Below are 14,745 nucleotides of genomic sequence, written 5' to 3'. Positions count from 1 at the left end.
GTTAAGTGTTCAGAGTCACTGCAGCCAGTGTCCTTCGGAGAAGTCTCTGAAAACTCACGTCGAGTTTTCCGATTGGAGCTGTGTTTAACCCGTTTAGATTGAAACATGGTCAGGCTTGTGAGTTCTCCTTTTAAAGAGCCCTCACTGATACATACTCTTTCTCAAAAGCGCTTTCTACGGCCATGTTTTGTGTATGTTTTCTGCTCGATGCACTTATTTAGCCTTTTACAACCCACTGCCCACAAGTGAGCTGAGCCGGTGGCTTTGTGCTGTACCAGGAGCACAGAAGACGGTGCTGCCACTCTTTCTTATGAAAAGCAATTTGGCTTCTTTTGAGACATTCCTGTCTTGATTAGTTTAAAAAATAATTCTTTAAGACGTATGCAGAATGATCTGCATACGTAAAAATCTAACCTTTTAATTAAAAAAATTTTTTAAGATATGGGCACATGGAAAAATTCCTTTTTTCTTTTTAACAAGATGTTACCTCTAATGTTTTCTTCTCTCTCTCTCTCTCTCTCTTTTTCCTCCAGAGTAGAAGTTTCTAAATTGTTAGACATGGTGCTTCTTTGGTTTCACATAACCCATTTCTTTATGGTACTCAAAGTTAGCGAATGGTTGAAATATTTCTTTGTGAAGTAGAAATGGGGAAGCATAAAGGATTAAATGAGTCACTTAAAGTCATCCTGTCTGTTTTTCTTTTTGTGTTTTTTTGGTTTTCTTTTGCTTTTTTTTTTTTTTTTTTTTTTTCTTGATCTCTTGTTGCTTAAACGCTTTCCTTCTCCCCCTCCCTTTTTTTTTTTCTTTTCTTGATCTCTTGTTGCTTAAACGCTTTCCTTCTCCCCCTCCCTGTGCTGGAAAGCCCATTGAACCTGGGTGAGCCCCTTCCCAGTTGTATGACCTTGAACAAGCTGTTTGACCTCTCAAAGTCTCAGCTTTCTCATGTATAAAATCTAAGATCCCATCTCTTCTAATGGCCAGTGAATTTTTGAAAAAATTTGAGCCCTTAGGTCACCAATGCTACAAGCCAGGAATATTACCAACATTTGGGGATTTGACATGAAATCCTGATTTGCCTTACTGTAACCTGGGTCCATGCATGTACTGCGTGACATCTGTTAACTGCAAACATGAAACCGACATACGTGTTTTCATGACACTTCGAGGCAGGTGTCAGCGTTAAATCTGGAAGGCACTGTCACCTTCACCCTGTCCAACGGTCTCATTGTCCCGGTGAGGAAGCTGAGGCCCAGGCCATCCCTGGAGAGCGCAGCGCTGAGGGGAATGGCGGTCGCTCCCCGCCAGCGCTTCTCAGCCTCCCCCATCTTAGGAGTGTTTGGTGACGTTGCTTGTTTACAGGTCACCTGTGGATTCACGGGTTAGATCGCCCACATCCGGCCAGTAAATGGTGAGTCTCAAATATTATCTCCGCTCACCTCTCAGCTAGTGGGAAGAGACTGATGAACTTTCTTTTCTTTGCCCTGAAATTCTTGTCCTGGTCGAGTGAAAGGCCTTGCCACAGAGTGGCCTGGCCCAGGGCTGGAAGCGTTGCCGTGGCGGGGTCTCAGGTGACACAGGACCCAAGTCCGGGTTTGTTATCAAGACCGTTGGTCAGAGGGTTGCCCTACTTCACACGCTCTATGGAGGCGAGTTGGAAGCTGCCCAGGCCTGGGGCCCTGGGGCCCTTGGTAGGGCTGCTCTTTTGTGCTGTGTTGTTTTCCTTGTCATTTCTTCACCACTGTCATCACCCCATCTTCTCGGAGGCTACCGTCCTAGAAGGCAGGACCCACGCATAAAGATAAAAACCACACTAGGCCACGTGGGCCAAGTGAAACGCAAACTTCGGGGGCCGAAGTGCATGGGGAGGAGTCTCGGGGTCCCCTGGGAACGAAGGGGGCCTCACTCCCAACCTGCCTTGCTCGCCACGCTTCCTTTGCTCACCGCCGTGGGCAAACGGTGCTGTTGGGCTTGGAGCGGGATCAAAGCTCATTCCTCGCTAACCTGCAGACGCGAGCAGGTAAACAATCGGGAGCCATAAAGTAGAGAGAGACTAAAATGAAAGTTCGTCTCACTGTGACTAGCAGCTGTGGACCTTTTCCAAATTCCACCTGCTCTGTGTGGAGCTGCGAGGTCTCATTCCCAGTGTCTTCTCACAGCGTCTGACCCGGGGCCTTGGGTAACAATACACTGGTGTTTGCCAAGGATAACAGTTGCAGAGCTGTTATCCAGGAGCGAGGCATCGGGGGGCAGCATGAGATCAGAGCCGGCGGGGGGGCCGAGGGCGGGGGTGAAGACAGAGGCTGAGGCAGAGGCCGCCCTGGCGGTTGCTGACTCACCACGTGTCTGGGAGTTTCCCCAGCCCTCTCTGCTCCGCTCTCCCCGTGTGTGAACCCACTTTAGCGCTTGGCATGTTGACAGGCCCGCTGGCATAAAAGGTAAAAGCGAGGCTGCGTTGCAATCACAGATGCCCCTCATTTTATGCCACAGATTTGTGTCAGTCAGACTTTTGCAACAGTCCTCCAGTTGCCAAACCTAAGCCGCCCCCTCTGCGGCGGGTGGAGGGCAGGTTATCGGGTGATAGAAATAGTAATGGCTCAGGAGATAGTAGACTTTAAGCTCTGCCACTGACCAGGGGAATTTGGGGACGTCACACCTCTGTCCTGGGCCTCACTCTGCTTACCACTAAAAGAAGAGATGTTGTTGGATTGGATGATTTCTTAAGATCTTTCCCAGCTTAGGTCTGTTCACGTGTCCAAGTTGGAGCATAGCCCTGATCGCGGCTACCCGGTGATGGGACTCGAGGCGTAGAAAAGACCACACATGCCCTCCCCTGTCTTCTCTCCCTGGCCCCACTGGGCTCCACTGCGTCTCTCCCTGTTGGGCAAGGACTGCCCCCTGCCCAGCCACTGGAATGCATAGGTGTTGCTGGGCAGGGGGCATTAGGGTCAGTTCACATGAACTTAAATACCCTCATCAGATTAGGTTTCTGAATTCTGGAGAATAAGGCCTAGGAAGTAAGCTCATGGAGACTACAAAATGGGGTAGAAATGCCCTGGGCTTTGGTTGTACCTGGCCGCTAAATGCAAACGTCACTTCCTGGGAACCTGGAAACAAACCTCTCATGATGTGAAGAAGCCTTTCGTGATATTGCTAATAACTGAAGAAAGTTCCTTTTTAGGAGGAATCTTCTCTACTGAGCTTATCGAAGTGCAGTACAGCTGGGGTACAGCATGGCAGGATGGGACGCTGTTTGTTTGCTCTCTGAGGGGTTTGCTTTTTCAGGGGGGGCTGGGGGTAGGGAAGCAGGGAGGTGGAATAAAGCGCTGATGGGGTTGGACTCTCCTGGTGGGCTATTTGCCTGCCCCTTGCTGAGGAGAAGCTCGGCCTCCAGAATCAGGAAACCGCGTTTGTTGCTCTGTAAGTGTGCAGTACCCTTGGTCCTTTCTGTCACTGAAGAAAATGTCATTCAGGTCTGTGCAGTGAAGCGATGTGGATGTGGGTAGGGGCCACCAGGGGCCTGGAAGTTACCTCAGCTTTTCTCCCAACTTCCTGTGTAACCCAAGGCAGTCACTTAACTTCAGGTTTGGGTACCTATAAGAAAGGAAATGAGAATGTTTGGCTCTCCCTAGAGAGCTGGAAAGAATATCGAATAAGAATGCTTTGACGCTTTATAAACTTACTTTTAATATAAGACTTCAGTGAGGCCTATAGGATTAACAGCGTTTGAAGCTTGTGTACTGGTTGCCTGTCACACTACCTGGTGGAATGTCCTTCCCTTGAATGGCAGGAAGAGGGAAACTCTTCTCACCCGTCTATTACCTCCTGCCAAGTACGAATGTCACGCTGGTATCTGTGCTGCGCCTGGGCGGGATAGGTGCTCACCTCAACAAACACAGACCCCGGCTCCTGACTAGGGGTGTACATCACTTAGTCAGTGGACTTCAGATGCAGCATTTTTGCTATTAGATTATTGGCTCAACAGCCATCTTGTCTCCTACGTTCCTGTCTTATATTCTCCATGGCACCTAGCCCAGGGCTGTGAACGTCCACAGATGCTTAGTGATGGCTGCTTGACGAACTGTGCAGTCTGAGCAGTTAACCCTTGAATTTCCTGATGGTTCTTAATGTGCAGAATCTGAAATCTGCGAGCTGTCAATCATCTCTGGATCTAACATGAAGATCATCTCTCTCCACAGCAGCTTGCCTTATGTTCTTTTGGTCCCTGATAAGTGGGGACAACATTTTTCAAATATCCTGTCTGAACTGGGGCAGGAAATACTTGAGATGGGGCACAGTATTACCGCTGCTCCCCATGCTGGCAGACAGCTTGGTCCCGTCTGTATGTTTGTTCTTGGAGAGCCCTTCTTTTCCTCCTTGTGATATATACATCTAAATGCACAGGGCTCAATATTATAAGAAGTAGAGGAGACAGCCACCTATCAAAGTAGATGACTGAAGAAAAGACCAGGGGCTGCTAAGTTTGATTACTTGTAATTTTGCGTTGTATACAATTTTATTTCCTTGGTAAGACCTCCTTCTTTACCTCCTTGTTGACTCTTAAGAGACATCTGCCTGTGCTTCACTTCTTAATTTCTTTTCCAGGTAGTGTCCAGTGAGAGGATGATTTCCTAGTGGGGCCTCTCAGGAGTCTCACTCTGGAAGTAGAATGGACTTTTTAGAAGGATGGAAGACAGATGTTCATTTCATGTACACACGCACCTGTCTGCAACTGATATCTCAACCAGTGTTTAGGGTTTAGTCAGAAAGGGAACTTCATCCTCATTAGTTCATGTGTATGTATGTGAAAGCCCTCAGAACCATACCTGGCACAAAATAAAAACTGCAAGTATTTGTTGTTCTTGTTATTATTGTTATTATCATCTTTTACTTCTGGTCAGGGTTCCATGTCAGGCAGCAAACAGGAGAGTCATGATAAGGGAACTTCAAAAGCCTCCCTCTGACTAACCAGCCCCTGCTTTTGTAGCCCCGGTACAGGAGGAGAATTCATGACGGCAGGCGGGGAGCCCTCCTTAGTAGTGATGAGTGGATGCGCCACTTCTTCTGACCCATTCATTCTCCTGACCCCTTGTGCCTCTTTACCCATGAGTTCACATCTGCAGTTGCTTGCTCCAATCTGGAGAGAAGGTGGAGGGGCTTGCCTCTGAACTTATGCCTCTGTCACACACACGCTGTATCAAGCTCTGCGATGGGTTCTGGTGTTTTAATGCTTCCTCCATACTCTCCAGGCACAACAGTGGCATGTGTAATGAATTGACATGCTCTAGTGAGCAGTTCTCAGGTATAAATCGAGGCCTTTGTAGAGAGATTTGCAGATACATCTCACAAACGCTGATTGAGTACTTAGTGTGTGCAGCGCCCTGGGACAGGCACTGGGGACAGAAAGCTGAGAGGCAGACTCTGTTGTTGCATATTTCATCTGCATCCTGCCCTCAGGAGCTCGGGCTGATTAGTCCAGGAGCCAACAGACTTCCCAGACCCGTTGGGAGATATGTGACTTGTAAGATCCATTTCCTTAAAAAGCATAATTATTGTGGAGGACTCTCTTCCTAGAGTCGAGCATCAGTCATTTAATGTCTGGGTGATACCAAAAAATTCATTTGGAAAAAAAAGAAGCACAATTAGTTAACAGATGTCACAATGCTAAATAACTGGTTTGGCCGACTTCAATGAGCTGACTAGTTCTTTTGTCATCTTGCAGCCACAGTCTGTGTGTGTTTGCCCAGCTTTCTTATGCTGAGGCTTTTCCCTCAGGATCATCGTCAGTTTTTTCCAGTATTTAGATGATTAAATTCACAGATGGCAGCTTCTAAGTTATGATGCCACTAATTAAAGAATTGTTAAGGCAGATTTATTTCTCTAAATACAAACACATGCAAAACTGAGATTTTGGCCAAAACTTTGCTAGACACAATAGTGCATTGTTTCTCTCTTCAAGATGTATTTCATTATATCCCTGTGTTATAAAACAGCAGTGCCTGGCATTTACATTATGGTGTTTATCTCCAAAGAGCTCTAAGCTCTTGACCACAGCTTTAAACAGATACTCGGTTCCAGCTTTTTCTTCTCCTTTCTTCCATGGTCACCAACATTCTTAGATGTGTGAATGTAGGTGAAGTGCTGCATTGCATATAGTGGATGCTCACTAATTCTGATTATTATTTTCATCAATAATCTGACAAATGTATTAGTGTTAAACATGCATGCTCCTTGCCCCACATTACTGCATCTTTTTTTTTCTTTGGGGGCAAGTAGAGAAACTGGAGTTCATTGCAAGCTCTTCCCTGTGTCCTGTTAAAGTGTTATTCAAAGAAAATGGAAATTACTGGTCTTGGTCTCATGGCATCTAGTTTCGAGTTATTGTTCTTAAAAAAATAAAAGCACTGTCATTATTTTGTATGAAAAATCACCTCTCCAATTTATAAATAAATTATTAATTTAATAAAAGAGTTTATCAAGATTTCTGGGTTCAAAAGCAACTTATAAAATTAAATCGTATTTATTTACATCGCCAATAGTTTGCTAATGAAAAGTACCCAGGAATAAATCTAACAAATGATACATAAAATCTCTATGGAGAAAAGAATAAATTTTTTTCAAAAGACATTAAGAATTCTAAAAAATGGAGAGTTAATACCATATTCATCGTAGGATGACTCGATATTGCAAAATGTCAGTTCTCCACAAAATGAGCTAAAGATTCAGTGCAATTCCAATCAGAATTACAACAGGCTTTTGGGAGAGGAGGATGTGATACATTGATTCTCCTATTTATGTGAAAGAATTGAGAGACAAAGGGAGACTCATTATAAAGCTCTATAAATAGTTAAGGTAGCATGGTATCAGCATAGGGAGAAACAAATAGACCAATGAACAGAATACAGAGCTAGAAACAGACCTGTACATGGGGAAACTTAGCTTAGGATAGACAACATTGTGGAAAAGTGGGAGAAGGAAGGATCATTCAATAAATAGTGCTGAGACGACTTGAAAATAGTACAGGAGGGTAGCAGTGAAATCAGATCCCTACCTTCCCCATATACAAAAAAGTAATTCCAAGTGGATTAAAGACTGAAATGTGAAAAGCAAACTCTAAACAGTTTAGGAGAGAATACTGGAAGATATTTTATGACCTTGGGAGTAAGGAATGACCTTTTAAAGAAGACATAAAAAGCATAAACCATGAACTTAAAGAACGATAAATTTGACTATATTTGACTAAAAATATCAGTTCATCAAAAGACACTATAGAGAAAGTTAAAAAAAACACCCTACAGACTTACAGAAATTATTTGCAATATATATAACTGAAAAAAGATTAATATCCAGAATATGTAAATACTACAAATAAATAAGAAAACGATGGATAATTCAAAAGAAAATGGGAAAATGACTTGAACGGGAATTTCAGAGAATGGAAAAGAGGAATAGCTAATAAACATAGGAAAAGGTGCCTAACCATCAGAATTTAGAAACTCCTAATTAAAACTGTAATGCGATACCATTTTAGATCAGCCAGACTGGAAAAATATGTCTGACGTTATTACGTGTTGGTGAGGGATGTGGGCCAGTAGCGATCTCATACGTCACTAGGAGGGCTGTAACTTGGGCCAGTGGGGATCTCATATATCACTAGGAGGGCTGTAACTTGGCACAACAACTTCAGAAAGCAATTTGTTTTTGCCCCTATTATCCAAGTAATGCACTCACAGTCCTACCATTCCACTCCCTGGCATAGATCCTGATGGGAAAAGAATGAGCTTTGGAGTCAGACAGGCCAGGACTGGGACCCCAGTTGTATCATCTCCTAGTTGTATGACCGTGGGCATGTGGCTTTCTGAATTTCTTTATCTGTACGATGAGAGTAACTAGAATGTTAGGTATAATGACTGAAAAATCCTGGCACAGAGTAAACCTCACTAAATGGCAGCTATTTTTATTAATATCTAACGGAAGGGCATTCCTGTACTGCCCATGGTGCATAGAGTGTGGGCAGTAAAGGCAGGTTTGATTTGGATTTGCAGGGTCTCCACTGAATGCCTAACTCTTACTCTCTACATTTAATTCTACGCAGACCTCCTTGCCCCCTGCCTCCTCCACGCCACATGCAAGAGGCAGCCATGGCATCAACCCTTAGCCAGTAGTGTATATGTTCAGACCACAAAAGGTTCTTACGCTGGGAGGATGTTGCTTCTTTATTACCGGATGCCTTTAATGCATCTTGAAAGTTACAACCCCGGCACTGCGAACGAGGCGTGCCCCAGTGACCCTCTCTCAATGCAGCAGTCTCTGAGATAAATTTACTTTTTTTCTGAAATCTCCTTTCTTATATTGGCGTGTGCAAGGAAGCTCAACTGTAGTTACCTGTAAACTCGGGCAGGTGTGATTGCTGTGCTCAGCCGTATAGTATTAGAATCAGCTAAGAACGGATACTGCTGGTGGCATCTAAGTATCATACAAATAGAAGAAAAATGATAAAGAGGCAATGATTCGAAGTGAGTTTCAAATTCCAAGGACTTGACAAATTCTGAGGAATTCTTAAATTGAGGCTTTCAGGTAAGAATAAATATTTTGACCACTTACATGTTTTGGAGTGACAGGTATTTGTGAGTTATAAGAGAGATTTTTAGGGAACTTAAAGAATGAATTCAGGAGACCTGGGACCTAATGCTGCTTGTCTCTCCATTGGGGGGGCCTTTCTTATATTTACATCCAAGCTTTTTGTTGCACCACAAAGGTTTGAAAGCTCATCCTCATCGCTGTGAAGATACTTAAGGAGTGACAGTAAAGACAGAACTTTAGACCACTGAGAGGGAATAAGAGCATGGCCCTTTGTGTGCCCTTCCTGTCTCACCAGTTGGGCCATCCATGAAGCCGTGTTTCTGGTGCCATGCTGGGACCACCGTTTGAGTTGAGATGTATAAGTCAGCACACAGAAATCAGAGCCCAGGAGGATTAGATCTGACCTCTGAATTGGTCTGGGCCTTCTGCCCAGATACCTCCTATTCCTCCGCCTCTGAATTTTAATTTCTCTCCTGTAAACACCATGTTAAAAATCACGTGTTTCTGAGCCAACACTAGGATGACCAAGCATCTGGTTTGCCTAGGACTGAGGGTTATCCTGGACGCAGGACTTTCAGTGCCAAAATCGGGAGAGTTCTGAGCAAACCAGGACTGTTGGTTGCCCAGCCAACACCTGCCTTGCGCACCTGGTGCAGGTGAGCCATAGCCCTGTGTCCATGCGTAGTGTAGTTGGTTGAACAGTGGCCTGACAAAAAAGATCTGTCCACTGGAGCCACAGAATGTGACCTTATTTGGAAGAAGGGTCTTTACAGATTTAATTAAGGTAAGAATCTTGAGATGAGATCATCCTGTATCAGGGTGGGCCCTAAATCCTTTAGTGATGAGTGCCCTTTATAAGAGACAGAAAAGGAAGAGACACAGAGGAGAAGTCCATGTGAAGATGGGGACAGAGAATGGAGCAATGTGTCTGGAAGTCAAGGAACGCCAAGGATTTTCAGCAACCACCAGCAGCTAGGAGAGAGGCACGGACAGATTCTCCCTCAGAGCTCTCAGAAGGAACCAATACCTTGCTTTCAGACTTCTGGACCCCAGAACTGTGGAAGAATGCATTCCTGTTGTTTTAAGCCAGCGAGTTTGTGGTAATTTGTTACGGTAGCCCTAGAAAACTGATACAACGTGGGAAGTGGGTTTGGGACTTTTACTGCGGGAAGCCTGGGAGGGGGATTTCTGATGTCAGCAGCCCAGCCTCCTTGCTCCAAGTGAGGCAGGCTCAGTCTGTGGCTGTCATCTACACGGCTGTTTGGTGGGGGGCTTCTGTTCAGTAGTGCCTGACTGCACTCCTCAGTGCCGGGGATCCCAGGGGGTGCCCTAGGGGCTGCGTTGTAGGGAGTGTGACAGCAAAGGCTGAGCCCATGGGCTCCAGATCCTGGACCTCCTAAGCCAAAGCAGCTCTCTCTTAGGTGAGCTATTTCTGCCACTTAAGGAAGAAAATAAAAGAAACAGAAACCTCATGAAATCCCTACAGGTTGCATTCTCTCTCTCCTTTCTCTTCACATGCCATTCTCGGCCCCTTTCCAGGCAATACCCTTTAGGGGCGCAGCAGCTCCTAGGGTCCAAGGACTCGATGATTCGGAAATGGAGGGGGGCTTAGAGCAGAATCTCCTGGAGGACGGGAGTCTGCAGAATCCCCCGCGCTTCAGATGAAATCCCAAGGAGCAGCTGCCCTCCCCCCTTTCCCTCTCATGACCAGTATCCTGCAAGTATTCCCATGCAAGGCTGATGTGTCTCAGGTTTACTGATGGCCTCTGGCAAAGCGCCGGAGGGTGGGAAGGGGGTGGGGTGAAATCATTAAATACAGCGGGGTGGGGAAAAGTGGGCAGGCAGGAAAATGGTTTTAAAAGGGTTAGGGGGAAAGGGAGGTGGGGTAATAGCAAAAGGAAAAACCGTACTTACATTAGAGTGCTATAATTTTCCCCCAGTACTGCCATAGAAATCGCACTTCAGACTCTCCTCCACGCATAAATTTGAGAACAATTTACCTGTATTGTTCACGCTGTCTCATCAGCATCCTCTTCCTCGTGGATCAGTCAGCAGGACTCATTTCGTACGTTATCATCTGATACTGTTGAGTGTTCATTTCTTTGCACTGATTTTGCTGCCAAAATGTCCTCTTTTCAAGTCATGGACATCATTAAGTATACTTTTTATTTTACATCACTTCTCATTTTCAGAGCTCCTTTATTTCATTACTTTGTATTCAGAATTTCAGGCTTCCATCAATAGCCTTGACATAAAGGCAGGTCCCTGCTTTCTCTGTTTGGCATTAGCAATTCCTTTCCTGAATCAGAAATTTCTTTTTCTCTCCAGAAGTCCGCTGTGGAAAATAGCATACTTAATATGTCTTGATTTAGTAGCAGGAAAGATGGAGATAAGAATGGGTGATGAGAGTTCCCTATAAGAGGACTCCATCTACTTCTACCCCCCAGCCATTCTTCAGTGCCTTCTTGCACTCTGTTCCTTCCTGCAAAGAACAGAGGCTTGTGCATGGGACCCGTGTACCTGGGCTATGAGGTCCAGCCCCAACTCTGCCACACGCCTGAGCTCTTAGTTAACTCGTCTTTCCATATTTTCTCCTATAAAATTGGAGACTCACTGAATCTTTGGGTAATATTGTGATTGAGGAACTACCACATAACCGTCATGAGAAGCATCCCCAGGCAGGCGTGATGATGAGTCAGACCAGTTGCACACGAAGCCTTCAGTTCAGGCCCTCCTCTGATTCCTTCTGTTTGGAACCTAGCTTCCTCTCCACACGTCCGACTGCCGGTTCATGTGAGGCCTCTCCTGTACTCATGGAGCAGGGGGCCCTCTTGAAGTCACCGGAGAAGGGGAGTGGAATGTTACCTTTGATCCCATGAATGGCACTGTGCTGGGAAGTAAGAGGTCCCAGGTAGTCTCTGAGCTGCATGTGTTTGAAAAGAACTCACAGGTAGCTGGTCTTCTTATGTTTTCTCCATTGTCTCAGGCACTTATGCTCATCAGTGGACTTCCTTGGTTACCCACTGAGGTGGTAAGGAGGCATGCTGAGGAGGCATGGCGGAGTTAGCGCTGGTGCTTCTCTTCTGTCTGTGTGAAGTAGTGGCAATGTGGACCTTCATCAAAACTGACTGTTCTCACTTCTCCCCAACTAAGCAGTTCTCAACCTCCCACGTGCTTTCGTGGTAGAGTTGCTTCCCAAACCGATGATGGCGAGGCCTTAGACCATCTGTTTTCTCTTTTCACCCACTTGGAAAAGAGAAATGCCTGGCCCATTGAGGAACTTGCTGGCCATGCTGAGTCGAGAGTACCCAGGCTGGGCTATAGGCAGTCGGGGCCTGGGCAATGTGTCTCTTTAATTTTTATTGTAGAACATGTGTGTAAAACAGTGTGTATGGCAGAAATGGAGAGTTTAAAGAAGAGTAGTGAAAGAAACACTCATGGGACTTCCCCGGTGGTCCAGTGGTTAAGACTCCATGCTTCCGCTACAGGGGGCACAAGTCTGATCCCTTGTCAGGGAAGTTCTGCAGCCTAAAAAACAAAACAAAACAGAACAAAAAGAAGAGAACACTCATGTCCTTTCCAGCAAGCGTAAGAAATAGGATATTGTAGTACTCTCGAAGCCCATATATGATGCTCTCTCATTGTACCTTCCCCTCTCTACCCCCTGAATTTAGTGCTATCAACCCCTTGAAAATAATATACCTTTTACCATACATTATACATTTAAATAACGCATTGTCTAGTTTTTCCTCCTTTTGAACTTTATATAAATGGAATCATACCATTTGCCTTTTTCTGCAACTTGCTAAAGTTTTTTTTTAAAAAAAATTGTGTTGATTTAGTTACAGTAATTTTCTGAGAGGGATTCATGTTCCTTATAATTTCATCGCTGGGGAATTTTTGAGTCTTGGGTTTAAACGACCTTCGTCCAGAAGGTATTTGGGTTTTACTTTTCCAGGTACTTGGATATGGCATGTCAACTAAATTTGTTTTTTTTTTTTTAAGGAACACACAGGTAGTGTGAATTCTGATTCAAACCCCAAATTTAGGTGAGACGTTCTGCATTTCATCCATTCCACCTGGAGTCAAGTCTGAGAGAGGTGTGTATGTCTGTAGTTTTCTTCTGTGGGGCAGGTTTTTGTTCTAGCTCACCCACTGAGGGTGTCATCCTTCGGGGAGTCCTGTTTTCTACGGAGTTCTCTCATTTGGATTCCTACACTTCTAAAAGTATTAGGCCTGGTATACAGCAATAAAACAGTAAAACGGATATTGGTTATCTGTTGTCACAGTGGTGCCACATGACAAGCTACCACAAAACTCAGTGGCATAAAATAATGCTCATTTGTTCTTGCTCCTGTGCCTGGGAAGTTGGCTAGGGTCTGCTGATCCAGCTGGGCTCAGCTTAGCCTGCTGCCCAGGGGAGCCCTGGGTGCAGTCTGCTCTGCGTGGCTCTCATCCTCCATGGAGCAGGAGGGCATTTTCTTCTCATGGCTGGGGCAGAAGTAGAAGACTGCTGGGCGAAAGATGCCATGCCTCTTAAGGTCTAGGCCTTGCATGCTTCGTGTCTGCCCATATTCCATTGGCCAGAACAACTCACATGGCCCCCAGTGTGGTAGGAAATCTATTCTGCCTTCAGTGGAAGGAACTGCAAAATTCCATGGCAGATACAGGTAAAGAATTTGGAATACTAGTTCAATTTACCAGGGATATCACTCTCCTTCATGTTTGTCAGTGTGTGTGGATCTGTGCTCATTGAGTTTTATGCTCAAAAGTTTAAATCTCTTGAGGGTTGAATTTATTACTCAAGTGTGTTCATTTTTACCCCTGAGGTCTCTCGTGTGGGATATTCCAGATAGGATGTTTCTTAAAATTAAAAAAAAGAAAATCAGAGGAACACTAACTCAAAGGGACCTCTGCTTCCTCCTGCTTTACTGCTTCCGGAGGGTAGGGCACCTGAGAACAGAATTCATGTGGCAGCCTCAGCCCTTACTTCTCACAGGCCAAGGGTGTCACCTGGTCTGAGGAGTACCTGAGCATTACCTGGGGCTTCTTAGGCTGGAATGGGTAGGAGAAAGTGAAACAAAACCCAAACTCACATATTTTGGACATTGCTCCTTAAGCCACTGGTGAACCATATCATAATTCTGCAGAAAATTACTGGATATGATTTTGTCCCATTTTTAAGATATCTAGATATTTGGCACATTTATAAAAAAGATAAATGGTGGTGGCTATTCATACATGAAAGATTCTTCACTTTATAAAAGGAGTCGGTATGAGTAAATTAAGTAGCAAATTTTTTCAAAACATTTAAAATTTTTTATTTTAATTATTGATTTTCTTACAGCTTTTCAGAATTTTCTTTTTAATCACATATAACAGGAAAATCTTTGCAAATCTGGAACTATTTTTCCTCTGTGGTGTTCACTATATATTTTTAACTATTCCATTTAATTTTTATTTTTAAAAAATGTTTAAGGATTCATATATGGGTCATTTTACACACTTGTTAATTTCTATTGCTTTAAGTCATTAGATTTTCATGTTAAGCAGGATATAATGAAAGTCTTAAAATTGGACTGTGCTTGCATATTACTTTAATTATCTCCAGTTTTCCAAAATCTGTATAAATGTGTTTTTTTCCCCCAAATTATTGGGATTTGGCTCTATTTTCAGTCTAAGAGATTATTGCAACCTGCCTTTTGGTGGACTGGCACTTTTAGCATATTAAAGAGATCACATTATTAGTCAGAGCCTGTGATCTGAGGATCTGAGTGCCTTGTCTCTTTACTGATACATGCCCGAGAAAGAGGAAGGAATTCCTAATTTCAATGGTAATTTAGGATTTTGTTGAAAAGTAACTATTCCTTTTCATCTCCCCCTCTTTATTTTTCCCACCAGCTTCTGGATTCTGATAATTTTTTTTTGTTTTTGTTTTTGTTTTTTTTTGCGGTACACGGGCCTCCCCCTGCCGCGGCCTCTCCCGTTGCGGAGCACAGGCTCCGGACGCGCAGGCCCAGCGGCCACGGCCCACGGGCCCAGCCCCGATAATTATCTTTTGAGTGTCCCAATCATACTATTATAGGTTTTTAAAAAGATAAAAAAGGGCTTCCCTGGTGGCGCAGTGGTTGCGCGTCCGCCTGCCGGTGCAGGGGACGCGGGTTC

General features: G+C 44.6%; 1 protein-coding gene and 1 long non-coding RNA gene across 3 annotated transcripts in view; both read left to right on the top strand.

The window, feature by feature from the left end:
- Positions 1-14,745, top strand: part of KIF26B (kinesin family member 26B) — a 499,837-nt gene that overhangs the window by 105,773 nt on the left and 379,319 nt on the right. The gene's annotated exons all lie outside the window — the stretch shown is intronic.
- Positions 12,595-14,745, top strand: part of LOC114486156 (uncharacterized) — a 12,367-nt gene continuing 10,216 nt past the window's right edge. The window contains exon 1 of the long non-coding RNA XR_003679441.2: positions 12,595-12,680. This is a non-coding gene — a long non-coding RNA (uncharacterized lncRNA). The remainder of the gene's footprint in view (positions 12,681-14,745) is intronic.

This window comes from Physeter macrocephalus, chromosome 4, assembly GCF_002837175.3.
Source record: "Physeter macrocephalus isolate SW-GA chromosome 4, ASM283717v5, whole genome shotgun sequence".
In the NCBI taxonomy this organism is placed as follows: Eukaryota; Metazoa; Chordata; class Mammalia; order Artiodactyla; family Physeteridae; genus Physeter; species Physeter macrocephalus.
The sequence above is the reverse complement of the archived record's forward strand: the minus strand, read 5'-3'. Positions and strand labels throughout refer to the sequence as shown.